Source organism: Sarcophilus harrisii, chromosome 6 (genome assembly GCF_902635505.1).
Source record: "Sarcophilus harrisii chromosome 6, mSarHar1.11, whole genome shotgun sequence".
Classification (NCBI taxonomy): Eukaryota; Metazoa; Chordata; class Mammalia; order Dasyuromorphia; family Dasyuridae; genus Sarcophilus; species Sarcophilus harrisii.
Genome location: NC_045431.1, coordinates 32,683,796 through 32,704,161, shown reverse-complemented (window position 1 = coordinate 32,704,161; position 20,366 = coordinate 32,683,796). Strand labels below are relative to the sequence as shown.

At 32.6% G+C, this 20,366-nt stretch overlaps 1 long non-coding RNA gene across 3 annotated transcripts in view; it reads right to left on the bottom strand.

Annotated features, from left to right (window-relative positions):
* Positions 1-1,220: 1,220 nt before the first annotated feature.
* The window catches only part of LOC116419819, a 227,658-nt gene continuing 208,512 nt past the window's right edge, over positions 1,221-20,366 (bottom strand). Inside the window, exon 6 of one of the 3 annotated variants that reach the window (XR_004230131.1) lies at positions 1,221-1,883. This is a non-coding gene — a long non-coding RNA (uncharacterized LOC116419819). The remainder of the gene's footprint in view (positions 1,884-20,366) is intronic. The other 2 variants (XR_004230130.1, XR_004230129.1) reach the window with 2 other exon arrangements.

Below are 20,366 nucleotides of genomic sequence, written 5' to 3'. Positions count from 1 at the left end.
AAACCTTAAAAAATGAACAGAATAACAAACATATTTCCAAATCATTTCTATCACCAAATGACTTTAAATATCACAACATTTTCAAATGATAATTGCCATAATGACAATTGATCTAAAAAGTAAAAGGCAGGCAAGCTTATTGAATCTATTGATGAGTCTTGGAAAAATCATGTAAACAACTCTTTTTTTGGAAACATAAGAGAGTAAAAATAGAAGACATTCAACCCCTTTAGTATTATGTGCCATATAAGTCTTTGCCATAATGGCTAAATATTGTGTGAGGAAGAATCAGCAGGCTGTACCTGAGAAATGTATTAAAGTAAATCTGAAGTTTCTAAAAGGTTACAACAGTGCTTGTTACTGACCTCAGAAGAAAAATCAATTTCCACTGATGATTTCTTTAAGGTGGCTGGATATAAAAATGAGAAAGTCAAAAAACCAAATTTTTCTAGACCTCTCATCCCCAATTATTTTGCATTCATTTTGTAGATAATTCACATAGATTGTGCATATATTATCTCCTTCTTATCGAAAGTAAGGTTTGGAAAGCAAGGGATGTTTTATATTTTGTCTTTATATCTCCAATACAACACATAATGTTTGTCATGTAGGCAATAGGACTTAGGTATAGGGAGATACCGAATAGGAAATTCCCTCTAGCAATTTTTGTTGCCATCTTGTCTAACCTGAGTCATCATCAAAAAAGATAATAATGCATAATACTTTGTTAACCTTGAGATGTTGCATTTATGTTAGTCATTCTAATTGTTGTTGCTGTTGCTTTTTTTGGAGTGACCTACAGATTACTCATTTAGTATCACAAGGTCACTAAGTGCCAAAGGAAGAACCTGAATCCATGAGCTCCAAGGCCAGCCTTCAGTTCATTATACCTGGCTAGCAAATGGAAGGTTCTTAAATAAAGACTCAGTGGTTGAATACATTAGTAAATACTCTCAATAACATAACAAAAAAGAATCATGTTTTCATAGATGTGCTAGGACTATGGACATGCTTCTAGCTATCAAGTCCTTTTCAGAGAATACTGGATGCCATGGAATGAGTTGGATGTTTTCAAAAAGCCCAAGTTTCACTTCAAAATAAAAAATATTTTTTTAAAAAGTCAGTGAACAAGACCTACAAAATAAACTTAAAGGAATCAGAAATGTTTAGCTGATAAGAAAGTTGAGATGCAATTTCATAGTTGTCTTTAAATATGAAACATACTCTGGTGCCGGAAAAGTTTATCTTCAGTTTCTTAATTAACCAATCAAGAGACAGAGAGATTAAACTAGACCAAGAAGAATTCAAGAGAGTCATGGAAGGAATTACCAAAATCCCTATTTATTAGGCTGACCATGTTTGGGGATGGTGGGCTGATAGCTTGCTATGCTAGTACATTCACTCCTTACCACCGATTACCAGTGTGATATCTTTAGGCAAGTAGTTAAAAAAGGCCTATTATTTAGAATAAGAGATACCTCGGGGGATTTGTACTAATACAAGAAATACTTTCTTACAGTGTTTTAATCAGGAAAAAGCTGGTATGTTTTCAGGAAAATGATCTGACATTTCAGTTTTCAAACCAGTTTCCTGTGGCCATGCCTCAAATGATCAATATAAAAGCAATTGCACAGAGCCTTTGGGGGAAAATATTGCAAACTATAGAATTGGTGGGCATGGTTCTGGCAGGGCTTCCTGTCCTAGGGTTTCTCATCAGGGGCTGTTTAATTGGCTGAATCAAATTGCCAGGATGAAGCCACACAGCACATTCCCACCACAGGACATTTGCAAATTGTGCCTTGTCATTCGAGGACAATCATATCACCAAGATTTGGAAATTCAGCTAAAAATGTCATTATAGACCTTGTCCTGAGTTCACTCACCTAAAAGAAAAGAAGCAAAACAAATATCAGCTCAATTTTAGTATGTTTCAAAGATGTATTTTAAAGTGAAAAATACTAATTGATCTTTAATCATATTTTAAATGTTTTATATATGTACACATATATTACATATAGTGAAACTATAAAAATACATAGCGTTACCCCAAATGCTAATTCACTTAATAAGACATAAATATTTTCTTAAAATAAACCAGAAATCATTTAATATCAGCAAAGACTGTGCAGAGAATTAGAGACTTCAAGGTCTGCCAATTGCTTTACATTCATAGTCTCAGTTGAAGCAACAACACTCCTGTTCTTTGCTTTCTAGAAGCTTCCATTCTAAGAGGATAAAAATCCTAACGAATTAATGGTCTCTATAATGACAGATGAATATAGGTACTTTCATGAATTTGATGTCAAGATTGGAGTCCATAAAATTAAATTGAAAAAGGTAATCACAAAGTAATTAAAATTCCTAAATGGTTTCAAATGTATTAACTTGTTGAGCTTTTACAACAGTTCCATGAGACAGATAGTGCATTATTATAGGAAACTAACTTAACAAGTTAAGTGACTGACCCAGAGTATCACAGCTAACAAGTTGAGGGTCAACAATCAAATGCAGGTTCTTCTATTCCAAATGTAGCACCATTTAACTTATCTGTCAATTAATCAATAAACATGCCTCTCAAATCACTTTTAAATCATACTTGATTTGTGTATTTCTAACTCTTTGAGAACAAGATATAAAGATGGAAAGATTATATTTTAAAAGTCAGCTTATTTACTTCTTTGAACTTTAAAATAGGTTTGATTCAAAAGTCACGCTCTCCCCTTTATTTATGCTATATTCTATTTTATGGATTTAAAAAGGAAATATTGTCTGGAACCATTATAAATCTTTTCCTGAGATGATGTTGGAGGGAAGCAAAGTATATCTTGTGAGCATAAAAAGAATGAGTTGACAGGTGCATGGGAAATGACTATCACTAATTGCATCCTTTTATATTGATCTCAGAAGCAAATTTAGAGGGGATTCAAAATCCAATTGCATTTTTGTGGTTTTGTTTGTATGTCTACATGATATACAAGCTGAAAGAACTGCTGTGATTTGGGGAACTCAAAGAATTTTAAAGCACAATTATGCCTACCACTCCTGACTGAAAATAAAGCACTGTAAAAGCTTGTGGTGATTGACAAGTCAATCTATACATTTCAATCCAGATAACAGAGTCCAGCATGACAGCTTTCTTCTCTAAGAGGTCTTACATCAATGAGAATCCATTCTTGCTTTGGTTTGGGCAAGGCATTTGATAATATATACCCTCACATTGAAAGGAGAAAGTAGATTTCTCCAATTGCTATTTCCTAATTTCATTTTTTTCTTCTATTAGTATAAGTAGGAAAACTGCTACACACACAGTCAGAAAACCTAGATTCAAATCCTGACTCTGATACTTTCAAATTATTTTAGGCATGACTTTTCAGTACTCTAAGCTTCCATATCCTCATCTACCAAATTACACTCCCTTTTATGGTTATTATCTCTAAAGTGCTTTGCATACTTCAAGCATTGAGTAAATGTGAATTCTTATTATCTCAGTAATTTTGAAAAACGTGAATTGATCTCATATCAATTAAGAAACAGGCTTATTTTCAGTCTTTACCCCCTTACATTTTTAAAATATGGTAAAAATTCAAAGGAAATATAATCACTTTGCAAATAAAAATAGGTGTGATGTGGTTTGCCACTGTAAAGTGAAAATATGGAAATCCTGAAATTTTTTCTTTTCTAAGTCCCAGAGTAGAAATTTGAGAATTTTATATGCCATAATTTTCATATAATTATAATATGATGGGATCTGAAAGAACATCTAGATCAACCCTCATTTTACAGATGAGTAATTAGTGTCCAAAGAAGCTAAGTGATTTGGCTAAGATCACCTTAATGTTGGGATCCAAACTCTGTTAATGAACTCCAGATTTAGTGTTCTTTTCAGTGTATTACTTCTAAGTGTAGTTTTGATCATTTTTTCCTCTGAATAATAAGCAAATTTGAGACAACAAAATTGCATCTTCCCATTACTCACCATCAGATAAATTAGAAGATATTTTCATAACATGATTTTATTTATTCTTTAAGAGAAAAAAATGCATTTACAATGCCACTGGGTTCATTGGGTTCCTTGGGACCTTCCTCCTTGCCCAACTGTAGCCTTTCCTACCACAGCAAAATATTCTGTTTCTCCTTCTTTCAAACCAAATGATAAAAGCCAAAAAAAAAATAAAAATCCTCTTCATAGTCAATATTTCTTAATAGGAGTAAAACAATGCAGATCAGAGCTCCTGATCTGTAACCTAAGTAATTATGGGATGCTAGTGCATTATTTTTCGTAGGAGAATGAAGGGAACATTCTGAAAGGATAAATCAGTAGTGGTGAATAGTGTATGGCAACTTTAGAATTTCAACTGGTCAATTAATCATTAATTTCCTTTTCATCCTAGGAAACAAGTCTTCTGTACTGACAGATTCTCCTGGGATTCCCTTTTCAAGTCAGCATAATGAAGAGGAATCAAATAGATTGTCTCTCAGAATCTTATCCTGAAGTTTCCTAAGAATCTAAATGCAATGGTTTAGTGAAATCATTTGTTTTATGGGGGTTGTTTTTAGCCAAATACTTGCATGAGTTAATGGCTCTATACTTAAACCTTGCTAGACAAGGTTAACCAAAGAGATAAGTTCTTTTCCCATTGCCTTACATTTGAATCAATATTTTTATGCTGGAATACAGACAAAAACTTAACCACTTCTTTGGATTAAGACTCCTAAGTGAGGTTTACCTGACTAATTCAGCCTTTGAAACCCCCTGCCATCTCAGAGTGTACTAATACCACAGAGTTCCTTGTTTCATTTTTCTCTGATTGTAGCTTATACTGATTGTTCACAAAATCCTCTTTCCCTCTTCTACATTGTAAGAGTTTAATACACCTTAATGTTTTCCATAGAGGTAGGAGCCAGACATGTAAATTAAATAATCATAGATAGCTAGGTTGCACAGTGCATAAAGCATTGGGTTTGGAGTTAAGAAGATTTGAGTAAACTCTACTTACTAGCAGTGTGACCTTGGGTAAGCCATTTAATATCTGTTTGCCTCAGTTTCTTCGATTGCAAGATGGAAATAAGAACAACTACTTAGCAGAGTTGAGAGTTGAAATTTGTAAAATTGCTTAACATAGATTCTGTCATATAGTAGGTATATAGATATGTGCCCTGCCCAATAAGGAGAACACCCACTCTACCAGTGCAATTCAGTCCCCCTTTTGCAATTTATTGCCTTAGATATTTGCATAGGACATTTAAAATTTAAGTGATTTCCCCAAAGTCATACAATCAATGTGTATCAGAGTCGACACCAGCTCAGAACTTCCTAACTTTGAAGCCAATTCCTTAGCTACTAAACAATGCTATGTCTAATGTTTCCCACAAGATCAACAAAAGTAGATATTAGAAGGGCTCATGGTAGAGCCTTGGGTTACAGCCATCATTAGTGCAAAGGACATAATAATGAATAAGCAAGTAATTATTGAATTAAATAAAAATACTTATATTACTACATGATTTGATTATCATGTATTAAAGAAATCATATTTTAGAAATATGTGTGACTTCATTGCATAAGGAACATTCCTATATGTTTATAGAGTCTGTAATGGTAGCAGGGCAAATTGAGTGGCAGGAAAATGTGAAAACTAATTTCAGAAGCAAAGAGATCCTTGTTTCTTTTTCAAAATCCAGCGAGAAGAAATCTTTTGTCTCTCAGGTTCTGACACATGAATGTCAATTTATCTTCTAAAAAGTTCAATCTGAGCAGGGAAAGGGATATTTTTGACGATAACATTACAAGGGATTCCAGATGGACCCAACAGTGTAATTCTAGGTACCCAATTCAAATAGCATTGCTCATTTCACCAGTCCACACCTCCTACTGACACAACTCCAAGAAAGAGACCCGTACAGGAAGAGGGTCTATTCATTGAGAAGGTAATAATGATTATTACAGGCTAAACTGGGAATAGACAAGGAGGAAATACTTGCTTTTTCCTATAAGACAACAATAATATTCAAAGAGCCCATTCAATGACTTTGAATCTATATGAAAATTATTCATCCCCACAGAGCTCATTTTTATATCATTCTTTATATTGCTTTTGCTTCCTACTATTTTTATTTTTATTACTATCACTTTGATCAACCTAGGAGCTTGAAAGCATACTAAGAATGCAAGGGATTTTGCTTCTATACTGAACTCATTTGAGTTAGTTCATTTTATTGGTCTCCATTCCTATAAAATATGACACTGGTATCTAGTCTCAACTATCTCAGAGGAAAAATCTGATAATCCTGAGTAACGACGTGAGGGGCAGCAGTAAGGGGAAAAAAAGATAGATCAAGAAAGTTCTTGTTTCAATAAAAAAGCAGAGGAGTGGGAAGCATAAAAACCTTTATCACACTCTAATGTCTTAAAGAGTAAGTATATTGCCAATCACAGACAGTAAGCATTTATTAAATGCCTACTATTTGCCAGGTACTGTATTCAGCCCTAAAAATACAAAGAAAAGCAAAGGACAGCCCTATCCTCAAAGATCAAATAACCTAATGAGGAAGGTAAATGCAAACAACTATGGCAAACATATAAGATAAATATACACATATGATAAACTGGAGGTAAGCAGAAGAAAGTCACTAGAATTAAGAGTGTTAGAAAAAGCTTGTGGGAGGTTGATTATTAGTTGGACTTTAAAGAATGCAGGAAATCCACAAGGCAGAGATGAGGAAATAAAGCAACCCAGACATAAGAACTAGCCAGAGAAAATGCCTAAAATTTCTACTCAAATGATCTATAAAGATATATAATGAAAAAAAAAAAAACTATCTTCATTCAGAAAAAGAACTGATAAATAAAAGTATATACAGAATAATTTTACATACACATAACTATTTGTATCTAATAGTAGCCATTTCCAGTTTGGGGAAAAACAAGGGAAAAGGGGAGAGAAATAAAAATAGCAATAAATTCATATGATGACTTTATTATATATTTTAAAGGAATAGCAAGTTGTACATAAAATATGTACAGTTTCAAGTGTAATCACTTTTTATTATACTGTTATAGAAATTTGGGGGGTTCCATAAATTAAAAAAAAGTATTTTTTTAAATAGGAAATATCTGATATTGGAAGAGAGAGAATTGTGCAATAGTCATTGGGAATGATTCTAACAAGTCAAAATGTTTTAAGGATGGAGAAGACATGAGCATTTTTGTAGGTATCAGGGAAGCACCCCAGAGAAAGGAAGAGATTAAACATTAGAGAATGACTATGACACTGGAGATAAAAGGCTAGAGAAGGGAGTGTGTAAGAATGAGATCAAAGGTTTATTCTCAGGTGTTTCTTTGGCAAGAGATATGGTCTCCTCTTTGTGTCAGACAGAGGGAAAGGAAGAAATAGCCTATAAAGATGTCTAAGGGATATAAGGAAAGGAGAAATGAAAATGAAGGGCTTGATGAATGATCACTTTTTTCAGTAAACCATGAAGAAAGGTTCTCAGCTGAAATGGTTAAAGTTGAAGATGTTATGGAAGGCTGAAGGAGACAAGAAATAGGGAGGTATGAAAGAATAGAATAGAGGGAATCAGGCTAAATCAGCAGAAACTGGCCAACTGGCATGAAGCAAGTATACAAGGCAAGGTCAAAATCAGAATCTAGAACTCCAGTCAGACATAAGAAAATAAGCAGAGAATAGAGATGGGACAAGAGTATTTATAGTGTCTCCAACTCTAGTATATACAGGTGGATCCAAAAGAACACTTTAGCCATGATATGTTTGGAGAAGAAAATTCTAATTCAAATTTCAATTCAACAAATATTTATTATGCATCTACTGTGTGCCATGCACTGAGCTTGTTCCTAAGGATACAAAGGCAAAAATGAAACAATCTCTGTCTTCTCAGAGCTCATATTTTATAAGGTCAGAAATTTTTTGAAGGTATATTTATGTTCATAACATAATCTACAAAAGAAGACTGCTTCTAGACAATCAATCGACATTTATTAAGCACCTATTACGTGTCAGATACAGTATTAAGTGCTGGGGATATGAAAAGAAACAAAAGACAATCATTGTTTTCAAGAGGCAGTGACTCTTAATGTGTCTGTATTTGTGTATTTGATGCATCCTTTTGGAAATCTGGCAAAGTCTATGAATACTTCTCAAAATAATGTTTTTCAATGCATGAAATGAAGTAAGTTTAATTACACAGGAAACCAGTTATATTGAAATGTTATCAAAACATATTTTTTAAGAAAATTCAGGCACTTGAGATTAAGAAACTCTTAATTCAGCTCTAAAGCCCTGATTTTCTGATCCTCGGGTGCTTATAATTGGTGATTACATTACAAACAAAAGCTGGAGACTTTTTTTTAATACACCATGACCAGGTTGGATTTATATTATGAATTCAAAGTTGGTTCAATATTAGGAGGATTGCAAAATTAATAGATGATATTAACAAATTTTTAAAAATCTATCAATAGATATGTATAAAAGCTTTTTTGACAAAATACAATATGGAAATGCTATATGGAAAAACAACAACCTCTTAAAGCATAAATGAATCTTTTTAATTATAGCTTTTTATTTTCAAAATATATACATAGAGAGGCACCTAGGTGGTGCACTGGATAGAGTACCAGCCCTGAAGTCAGGAGGAACTGAGTTCAAATCTGGATTCAGACACTTAACAATTCCTAGCTGTGTGACCTTGGGTAAGTCATAAACCCCAATTGCCTCAGCAATATATACATATATATGAGTGAATGGATATGAGAATATATAATGCAACAGAGTCCTGTCCTTTGTACCATCAATAGGACTTCAATAATCTTTTGATCAATTGTCCAATCCGCTTACCATCCAGGCTGTGACCTAAGAAAATCACCACTGCTGCCACTAATTTAATCAGCCAATAGGTCTGCTACTGTTTTGCTGGGGCTCATTTTTGTGCTGATAAAACCTATGCTAGATTGAGCTCCACTATAATAATGGTTTGGCAGACCTTTCCTGCTGAGCTTCTAAGTTGTCTTGGACTGGAAAACTATCCTTTTGATGAGTTCTGTGTTCCAGAATTTGTATGGAGGTGCTACTTAAAATTATTTGAAAGGGAATTTTGGGAGAGCTCAGTCACATCTTTGCCTTTTTCTCTGCCATCTTGGCTCACCCTCCAAATTCAGTTACGTTTCATTCTATGTTTGTTTCTCCTACTTTTTCCCTTTGTAGCTTTGTAACAGAAAAAGACAAATCCCTCTTTATGGCAATAGTCCTCCAAATATTTGACAATAATTATTATGTTTTATTAGAATTTCCCCAAAGATCCCCACACATTCTCTTCTCTAGATTGAACATCCCCAATCCATGTTATTGATTCCTAAAGTGAATGATTTTGATGTCTCTTTCAATCATGCTCAGCTTTCATTTGATTCCTTCCATCTTTCTTAAAATATTGAGTGAAAATTAAAGGTAATACTTATGCTGTGTGTGAAACTTTGGATGGGGAAGGAAACAAGCTTTTATTAAGCATTATATATGGTAATCACTTTATAATATAATCTCATTTGATCATCACACAACCCTTGAAGATATGAGATGTTATTATCTTCATTTTGCAATTAAAGACACAAGGCATATAGGTGAAGTGATTTGTCCAGAATCACACAACTAGTAAGTATCTAAGAGAATATTGGAACTTAATTCTTGCTAACTCCAAGCCCAGCACACTATCCACCTTGCGAAATTAGCTTCTCTGGGCCAGATTTTTTTCTATCTAAAAAGTGAGGCAGTTGGACTGGACAATTTCTAAGATCCTTTCCCATGTGAGAGCTCCCAATCTTATGAACTTGGAATGAGAGTGACAACAACAGATCAATCCTTTCCTTCAAGGAGTTCATCTTAGTTACTGTCCTCATAAACAAACCAGAGTACTCGTATTTCCCTTAAGTCTTTCAGTACATTGAATTTTCTCAAGTTTCCCCAGAAACAGACCTGAATAATGAATTCTGGGAAACTTGAGTTTTAAGATTTTCAGACAAGCTGGCCTGGCAAGAAGCTTCCAAACTTGCTGGGGGAGGCTGACTCACCTGGAATTCAATATAAGAAACAGACCCTGAGGGAAAAATCTATCAAGTGAGGAATCTGTAAGGCAGGTGGAAGGGAGAAAAGAATAGAAGGTGAAGCATAAGGAAATGTGGACTGGATAGAGCAGGTCAAAAGCTTACTGATGTTGGGGAATAAATGGAACAGAAAATTGATTGCCTTGAGTAGAGAGAATTATTGAGATTGAAAAGTATTATTATGCAGAAAAACTGTTGAAATAGAAGTAAAGGGTTTTGGGGGAAGACGGGAAAGAAACCCTCAGTGGAAGAAGATTTTAAAAAGGCTTCTGGATATTTTTAAAACCTAATGTAGGAAAAGGTTAGACTCCAACAGGAAATGCATATTTCTAATTCATTAGAAAAAGTCCTAACAATCCATGTAGAAAATAAAGGATGGCTTAACATATTCATATGCCTATGTTCCTAAGAATATAAAACTGTGTGTGTGTGTATTGTGTTTGTATGTGTATATGTGTATGTACAGAGAGAAAGAGATATAAAGAATCAAAGAGACAGATCTATATGTGTGAATGTATGTGTGTGTATACACACACATATTGTGCTTCACTGCTAGAATGCTTTGTAAATTTTAAAGTGATACTTTTAAGATTTTTATTATGTCATTTAAAATGGAAAATAACAGGGCATGTCTGTTATATACATATACATATAGATATAATATACACAAAAAATATATATACATGTATGTTTTATTTTCCATTTTAATTCACATGTATATATGCATGTATATATATACACTATTTTTATTATGTGTGTGTTCTCTGTTCTCTTCCATATTAAATCATTTATATAATACCTTACAGTTAAATACCATTTTAAAGTTTAAAAAGCTCTTTTTCACAGTAAAACACAGGAAATGAACATTATGATTCCCAGTTCACAGGAAAGAAAATTTAGGCACAGAGATGTTAAACTACTTGCCCCATGTCTACACAACTAACAAGGAATAGTAGCAATAGCAATGTGGTAGTGTGACTTTGTTATATGGAATGATATTGTGGATTATATATTTATCCATCATGAATCTCTGTCAAGAGGAAGCAAATAGTGTTGGTCTTGGAGTCAGAAAAATTCAGGTTCAAAACTTGCCTCTGAAATTTCACCAATTCTGGAACCAAGAGAAAGCCACTTAACATTTCAGAATCATACACATCAATTACTATAAGCCTAAAATGGACTATGAGATACATCGGTGAGAGAGTTTTCATATTGATGGGATCACAGGGGCTTCACATATGAGTTGTTTTTAAATTCTTTTGAGATCCATAGTTGTATCTTATAATAATTCCTACAATGGGACTAGCCAAGAGTAATATTCATAGAAAGGGGATTGCCATTTTTGTCTCATTTTTCTTTAGCTGGTAAATGATAAGGGAAACACGTCAATTGCCCATTCAGAATCTCAAATTTTTCTAGTTTAGGAAAAATTAACAAAAAGGCTTTAAATTGATGGGTAAAGCCAAGATGATGTCAAAGAGAAAATACTGCAAGTAGCCAGAAAGAAGCAATTCAAATAGCAAGGAGGCACAATCAGGATTACTCAGAACTTAGCAGCTTCTACATTAAAGGATCAAAGGGCAAGGAATATGATATTCCAGAACACAAAAAAATGTGAACTACATCCAAGAATAAGCTACCCAGCAAAATTGAACATTATCTTTCAGGAAAAAAGATGGACGTTCAATGAAATAGAGGATTTTCAATCATTTTTAATGAAAAGACAGAGTTCAACAGAAAATTTAATCTTCAAATATAAGATTCAAGAGAAGCATTAAAAGGAAATATGAAATAAAATGTTATTTTAAGATTAAACTGTTTACATGTGGAAATAATATTGTAATTCTTGAGAACTGTATCCTTGATAGGGCAATTAGAAAGGCTATCCATGAGCAGAGGGAGTAGGTATAATTTGACTTGGATGTGATGATATAAAAAGAAATTAAGAAATGGAAAAAAATTGTACTGGGAGAAGAGGAAAGATGAGATTAAATGGGGCAAATTATATCACATGAAGAGGCACAAAAGAACCTACTATTTTAAAGGAAAAGAAGGAAGGGGACAAGCATTGTTTGAAACAATCTCATTAAATTTGGCTCAAAGAAGAAATAACATATGCACTTAGTTGGGTATAGACATTGGTCTTACCCTAAAGGGAAGTAGGAAGGGAAAGGAGAAAGAAAAGGAAAGGTTGATAGAAGGGGAGAACAGAAGGAAAAAAAAGCAGGGATAGCAATCCTGATCTCAGATCAAGCAAAAGCAAAAATAGATCTAATTTAAAAGAAATAAAGTAGGAAACTACATCTTGATAAAGGATACAATAAATAATGAAATACTATCAAAACTAATAGCAATGCTAAACTTAACTTAAACTAAACTAAAATGTATCGAGGTATATCATCAAATTCTTAGAAGAAAAATTAAGTTAGTTGAAGAAAGAAATAGACACTTTAACTACTAGAAGGGGATCTCAATCTCTCCCTTTCAGAATTAGATAAATATAACCACAAAATAAACAAGAAAGAAGTTGAGGAGATGAATAAAATTTTAGAAAAAGTATGATAGACTTTGGAGAAAACTGAATAAGGATCAGGAAAGAATATTTCTTTTTCTCAGCAGTATATGGCACTTATGTAAAAAATATTTGACCATATATTAGGACATATGAACCTCAGAATCAAATGCAGAAAATCAGAAATAATCAATATGTCCTTTCAGATTATGAAATGATAAAAAAATGAAGTATGATACACAAAAGTAAATGGAAACAATAATTTTATCCTAAAAATGGGTGGCTAAAACAATAAATCATCAGTAACCTCATCTAAAAGATCTAAAAGAATTAGACTACATAACAAAACTTATAAAATGCAGTCAAATCAGTTCTTGGTGAAAATTTTAAGTCTCTAGATGCTTTCATAAATAAAAGTGAGAGAAACAAATGAATTGAGCATGCAACTGAAAAACCTAGAGAAAATAATAAATTAACCTCCCATTAAATACCAAATTAGAAATTGTGAAAGTCAAATGAGAAAGTTTAAAATAAGAAAACTATTCAACAAATAAAATGAACTAATAAAACAAAGACTTGGTCAATTTGAGCAAAAAAAAAAAAGAAAAAAAATTACCATTATTAAAATAAAAAGTATACCCCCAATGAAGAAGAAATTTAAAAATTAATTAGGAGCTACTTTGCTCAATTGTATGCCAATAAATCATACAGTCTAAGTGAAATTGATGGATATTTATCAAAAAAGATTATAGATTTTCCATATTAATATAAGTTACTTCTCTTCTTAATAAATACTTAAATGCTTAAGTATTTATTACTTAAATAATTATTTTAAAATTATTTACTTAATATTTAAATACTTAATAACTTATGTAATACTTAATATTACTTAAATAACTCCATTTTAGAAAAAAAATTAAACAAGCCATCAATGAACTCACTAGGAAAAATTTTCCAGGGCTAAATGTATTTATAAGTGAATTCTGCTAAACATTTAAAGAATAATTAATTCCAATACCACAAAAAACTATTTGGAAAAATAAGCAAAGAAGTAGTTCTACCAAATTTCTTTTATGACACAGATATGGTGCTGGTTTCTAAGCCAGAAAGAGACAAAAGTTAAAAATTATAGACTAATTTCCTTAATGAATATTGATGCGAAAAATTTTAATAAAGTATTATTATATTTTATATTAAAATATAATTTATATTATCATTTTTAATGAAAAAACTAGAGTTCAAAAGAAAATTTGATCTTCAAATACAAGATTCAAAAGAAGCATAAAAAGGAAATATGAAATAAAAAATGTTATGTAAAGATTAAACTGTTTAGGGAAATGAGGGAAAATGGGGAAATGAGGAAATATAACTATCACTTCACAGATGATTTGGTGGTATATTTAGAGAATACTGAAGAATCAATGAAAATACTGCTTGAAACAATTAACAACTGTATCAAATTTGCAGGCTATAAATTAAACCCATCTAAGTCATTAGCATTTCTATATATTTCCAACAGACAATCCACAAGAGATAAAAAGAAAAATCCCAATTAAAGTAACTGTAGACAATATAAAATATAACTTATCTGAGAATCTACCTGCCAACACAAAGCCAGGAACTAAACACAATTATAAAACACTTTTTTTACAGAAATAAAGTCAAATCAAAAAAATTGGAAAATCAATTGCTCATGGGTAGACCAAGCTAATATAATAAAAATGAAAATCCTACCTAAATTAATGTATCATAATATACAAATCAAACTGCCAAAACACTATTTTATAGAGCTAGAAAAACTAAAAACAAAGTTTATATGGAAGAACAAAAAGTCTAATATATCAATCAGACTAATGGGGAAAAAATGCAAAGGAAGTTAGCCTAGCACTACCAGACCTAAAACTGTATTATAAAGTGGCAGAAATCAAAACTATTTTATATTGGCTAAAAAATAGAGTGGTGGATCAGCAGAATACATTAGTTACACAACACACAATATTCAATGACTATTGTAATCTACTGTTTGATAAACCTGTAGTCTCCAGCTTCTAGGATAAGAACCTACTATTTAACAAAAATTGCTATGAAACCTAGAAAATAGTATCAGAAATTAGGCATAAACAACATTTCACACCATTTACCAAGATAAGGTCTAAGTGGGCTCATGATTTAGGTGTATAGAATGATATCATAAGCAAATTAGGCGAGCAAGGGATAGTTTTCATGTCATATCATTGGAGAAAGGAGGAAATTATGGTCGAAGAAGAACTAGATAAAATTATGAAATACAAAATGGATAATTTTATTAAATTAAATTAAAAGCTTTTGCACAAACAAAACCAATACAGCCCAAATTAGAAGGGAGGCAAAAAACTAGTAAATATTTTTTACAATTATTGTTTTTGATAAAGGGCTCTTTTCTAAACTATATGGAGCACTGAGTAAAATTTATAAGAAAACAAGTTATTCCCCAGTTGATGAATGATCAAAGCATGTGAACAGACAGCTTTCAGATTAACAAATTTAACAAAGAGTTAAAAATCAAGCAATTGGCCAGAAATATGAACAAACAATAGACAGTTGCTATGTTGACAAGATCTAAACACACATTCAGAAGATGATAACAAAGTCAAAACTCCTACATTTAAGACCTCCAAGAGAGAAAAAATAGTATGAATTTGTCATAAGTCATGGACAAAAATGGGATGTCGAAAATCAAGAAAGAGATGCAGAGAAAAAACTGGAGAAAGAAATGAGACTGATACATGAAAAACAAGTCAACAGGTAGATAAAGGACACACACACACACACACACACACACACACACACACAGAATTACTGAAGGAATCAATACCTTAAAAATAGACTAAGCCAAATGATGAAAGAAGTACAAAAATTCAATGTGAACTAAAATCTTAGAAAGCATAATTGCCCAAATGGAAAGAAAAGCCAAAAATTTCACTAAAAACATTCATTGAAAATTAGAACTGGTCAAATAGAAAAGGAGTTATAAAAACTCAGTGAATAAAATACTTCCTTAAAAATTAGAAGTGAGCAAGTAGATGCTAATGGATTTATGAGAAATTAAGAAACAACAAAATAAATCCAAAATAACAAGAAAAAATACAGAAGACATTTTGAAATAATTCATTGGAATAAAACAAATGATCTGGAGAATAGACACAGGAAAGATAATTTAAAAATTATCGGGCTACCTGAAAGTCATGATCAATAAAAAAGCTTAGACATGATCTTTCAAGAAATTATCAATCAAAACTGCACTGATATTCTAGAAATATAGGGTAAAATAAAAATTTAAAGAATCTTCCAATGAACTTTTAATTAAAGTTATAATAAAAAATTTTTAAAAGTTCATTGGAAGATTCTTTAAATTTGGGTTGTAAACTAATCCAACCATTCTACAAGCATAGTTTGAAAATATGCCCAGAGGACTATAAAATCATGTAAAATCTTTGTCCTAGCAATATCAATACTAGACCTATAACTCACAAAAAGGATTAAAAAATAAAAAGGAACTACATGCACAAAAATATTTAAACAACTTTTTTCTGGAGGCAAAATATTAGAAATTGAGAAGATCCTTATCAATTGAGAAATGATTGAACAAATTGTAAGATATGATGGAATACTATTGTGCTATAAGAAATTAACAGAAATTTCTCACAAGATATGAAAAAAACTTTCTTGAGCTGATGTAAACTGAAATACCCTGTATTACACAGTAACAGCAATACTATATGATGATCAGCTGCAAATGACTTAGCTCTTTTCACTAATACAAAGATCCAAGACAACTGTGAAGATCTTGTGATAAAAAATACTATCCATACCCAGAGAAAAAAAATGCTGGCGTTTAAATACAGATTGAAGCATTCTTTTTTAATTTTAATTTTTGAGGTTTTTTCTTTTTTTTTAACCTCAATCTTTTGTTTTACAACATGACATAAAAATGTTTTAAATGACTACATATGAAATTGCTTGCCTTCTCAAGTGGATAGGGAAAGAAGGAAAGAATTTGGAACTCAGAGTTTTAAAAGTGAATGTTAAAAATTATTTTATAGTACCTGAGGGAAACTACAGTACTAAATTTAAAAAATTTTAAAGGAAGATTAATTTTCCCAAACATATCTTGAGGCTAGACTCTTTCCCATTCATTACAAGTTAAACAAACCCATGGATTTTAAAAAATCACAAATAGAAAATAGCAAATAAAATTGTTTATCCAATTTAATTTATCCAAGTTTATCTAAGCACACAGAAATAAGAGTAATTTTATAAATTAAATTATATGAAATAATACACAAGAGAAATGAATTTTCCTACTGAAAACCTGTGGGGGAAAGAGACAAAAAGACAGGAGAAAGAGACAGAATACCTAAAAATTCTAAGAATTCTTAGAAACAAATACAGTAAGGTAGAGACAGAGAGAGAGAAAGTTACAGAGACAGAGACAGAGACACAGACATAAAGAGAGGGTGAGACAAAGACAGATAAAGATAGAGAGGAAGAAATAGGCAGAAACAAATAAAAGAAACAGAGACAGAATGACCTCAGCCAATCTCACTCAAAGAGAATTTCTCTGAAGACTCTAAAAGATATAAAATGGAAATCAGAGACATGATGAGTTGCCTGCTTTCTCCTATATATATCTTCTAAAGACTTTTTTTTCTCTCTCCCTGAAGTTCATCCTGAAGAAGTCTGGAACTCCACCTGTCTTCTCTCTAAACAGGAAGAAAAAGAAAGTTCTCTTCTCTACCAAGCTCTCCATCCAACCATCATCCCTCACTCAGGTACAAAAAGTCAAGTTATAATGGACAGCCAAGGCGTCCACCAATGATAAGAGAATGGTCCAATGAAAAGAGAATGGTAAACAAAAACTACACACTTGAACTTGGGTTTCATAAATGAACAAAATTCAGGCTGAAAGGTAACCTAAAGTTCATTTAGTCCAATAATCTTTTTGTACAAGATTGGAAACTGAGTGTTGAAGTAGTGATATGACTAGCCCAAGATTTCAGATTGACAAAGAATTTAAACCCAAATTTTCCAAATACAATTCTGACCTTAATCCTACTATATTATCTAGCTCGTCTGGAAGTCTGTCACTTAGGAAGTGCTACAAAGGGTAACATATCACTCAACACCACTGTTGACAAACATAAAAGAGACACCCATGTCATGTCATAATTATGGAAATCAAGGTATAATCAGCTCATTTCATGCTTCTAATAAAATAACACTCCTGCCAGAAGTCTGTCTGTGCTAGATTTCACTTACCCTGAAGGCTATTTGTCTTTTTTCCTTTTCTTTTCCCTTTTTTTGGGAGGGAGAAGTAGAAGGAAGCAAGGGATAAACTTAGTAATCTAGGAGCAGTGTCTACTGTGTTTTATTAACTTAATTATCAGCAATATATGAAAAAATTCCAAGGGAACTTCTCTTAAAGGGAAATCTCTTAATTCATAAAATATAGATTATGTCTCCTGTCAACTGTAATGGTCAGCTGGCAAAGCTGAGACAGGTAACATATATGCCATAGGCAAGATTTGAAATTGGGACTTTTGTGAACCTGTCCACTGGGGGTTTTGAAACTTCACCATAACAAAGAGCACTTGATTTATCACAAATCAGTGCCTAAGTGCTATAGAGTACGTTGAAAATATGTGAATCATTAAAAAGTAATATTAAAAAGTGCTCTTCATGGCACATGTCTTTATACCATACTCTAGGTGACTATAACTTCACCCACTCAGGCTACCTGATCTACCAGTGGCTTAAGATACTCTAACCATGGGAATTTGAAAGGGAAGTAACAAGTAGAATATTAGGTCTGAATTTAGAGAATAAAAAGTTGACATTCTAAAAAAGGAAATAAGGTCGTTCTCTATATCAAAGATAAAAATAAATGCAAAAAAAAATCCTTATCAAGGTTGACTATGTAGCCTAAATTGTAGGAAACGGTCCCTTTAAAATAATTAATTAAAAAAATGTAAAATACTACCTCACTCAATACTTTCAAGTCATAAATAAATCACTTACATCTTGCCAAAAGGTCAGCTTCTATAGTATGTTAATTATTTTACCTTCAACATGTTAATAAAGTCCTTTATTTTTAGACTCCCCAAAGCTTATTAATATTAAAACACTCTTTCTTTAGCTATCACTATGTGATAAAAGGCAATATATACTGCTATGGAAAGAAGGAAGAAAAGAAAAAAGGGAGGGGAAGGGAAGGAAACAATGGGAGGAGGAGGGAGAGAGGGAGGGAGGGAGGAAAGAAGGAGAAAAGGAGAGAGGGAGGAAAGAAGGGAGAAAGGAAGGAAGGAGTCTGTCATAATGTAAGTGCTCTATGAATATTACCTATTAACGATTGATGATGATGATAGGAAGAATGGAATGAAATGAGGGATGAAAGAAGGGAAAAAGAGATGGGAAATGAAGAGGAAAAGGGTGGGATGAAAGAAGGGTCAATCAGGAAGGTAGGGAGGAAACCAAAAAAGAGATAATTTAAGATAGATACAGACAGATAATTTAGCCAACTTTCACTATGTTCCAGGTATTGCATAAAGAATCAAAGTACACAAGTACATGCCAGAAAGACAGTCTCTTTATTTGAGAATTCTTGCATTTTACTGGAGGGAAAAGACCACCTAAAGAAGCATTTAGAAGGGAATAGATGTTAAGGAATATGTGATTTATGCCATGGCATGGCAATGGCTAGGAAGTGATATAGAGGTTTGAAAGTAGGCAAGATGAGGAGAAAACATTTCTATTTTGAGTCCAGAGTAATTTCAAGGTCAGGATCCAATGTTTCCATGGAAATGTAGAGATGATGGCTTGGGTAGAGAAGGCATGCTAGAGATGAAGTAAGAAAGAACTGAGACCAAATCCCAAATGACATTTCCTAGCTGGATGACCATAGGAAAGTCACTTAACTATGTGGTACGGAAGAGAGTTTGGATTCAGAGGCAGGGAATCTCAATTTAAATTGGCTTCCTTGTTACACACATGATTTTTGCAAATCACTTAATCTCTGAGTTTTATAATTACTTATATGAAAAATAACAGGATCCTTTTCAGTTCTAAATCTATGACTATGGAGTTCTCCATGACTTAGGCAAATCTCAAATATTAGGTTACACATAAGCTGCTGATCTGTATAATTCGTTTATCCATCAGGAGATCCCTGTGCCAATGAAATCACAGTCCCAGATTAGCTATCGTATCTTATCCTCCCCTGCCCCATATCTGCCTGCCCCCCAAAAAAATCCATACAAGAAAACACCACAAAATAATGTATATATTGTTTTCAGTCTCCAGAGGCAATTTGGACTGCAGTACATTCAGTACAATCGATCCAGGGTCAGTGCTGCCCATCATAGCAATGTGATCAAAATGACTGATACTTTCAGGTCCCTGCTGAGCAGACAACTACAAAGAAATACCACACTGCTTGTTTTGATTGAAAAGCATGGTTAGAATAGCTCCCAGAAACAATAAAGGTTAGGGTTTGTTAAACTCAAGAATGGACTGGCTATCCAGACCTCTCATGAACTAAATGACTTTTCAAGGTCTTTTCTAACCTAAGAGCCTATAGTTCCTACTTTAAGACTTTTCCTACTAAAATTCAATTTAATTTTGGATTCTTTAAAACAATGCATAATCCCTTTTTATAATATAGTAATGGATTTTTCTGCAATGTATTCATTGCTCAAACATATGCCC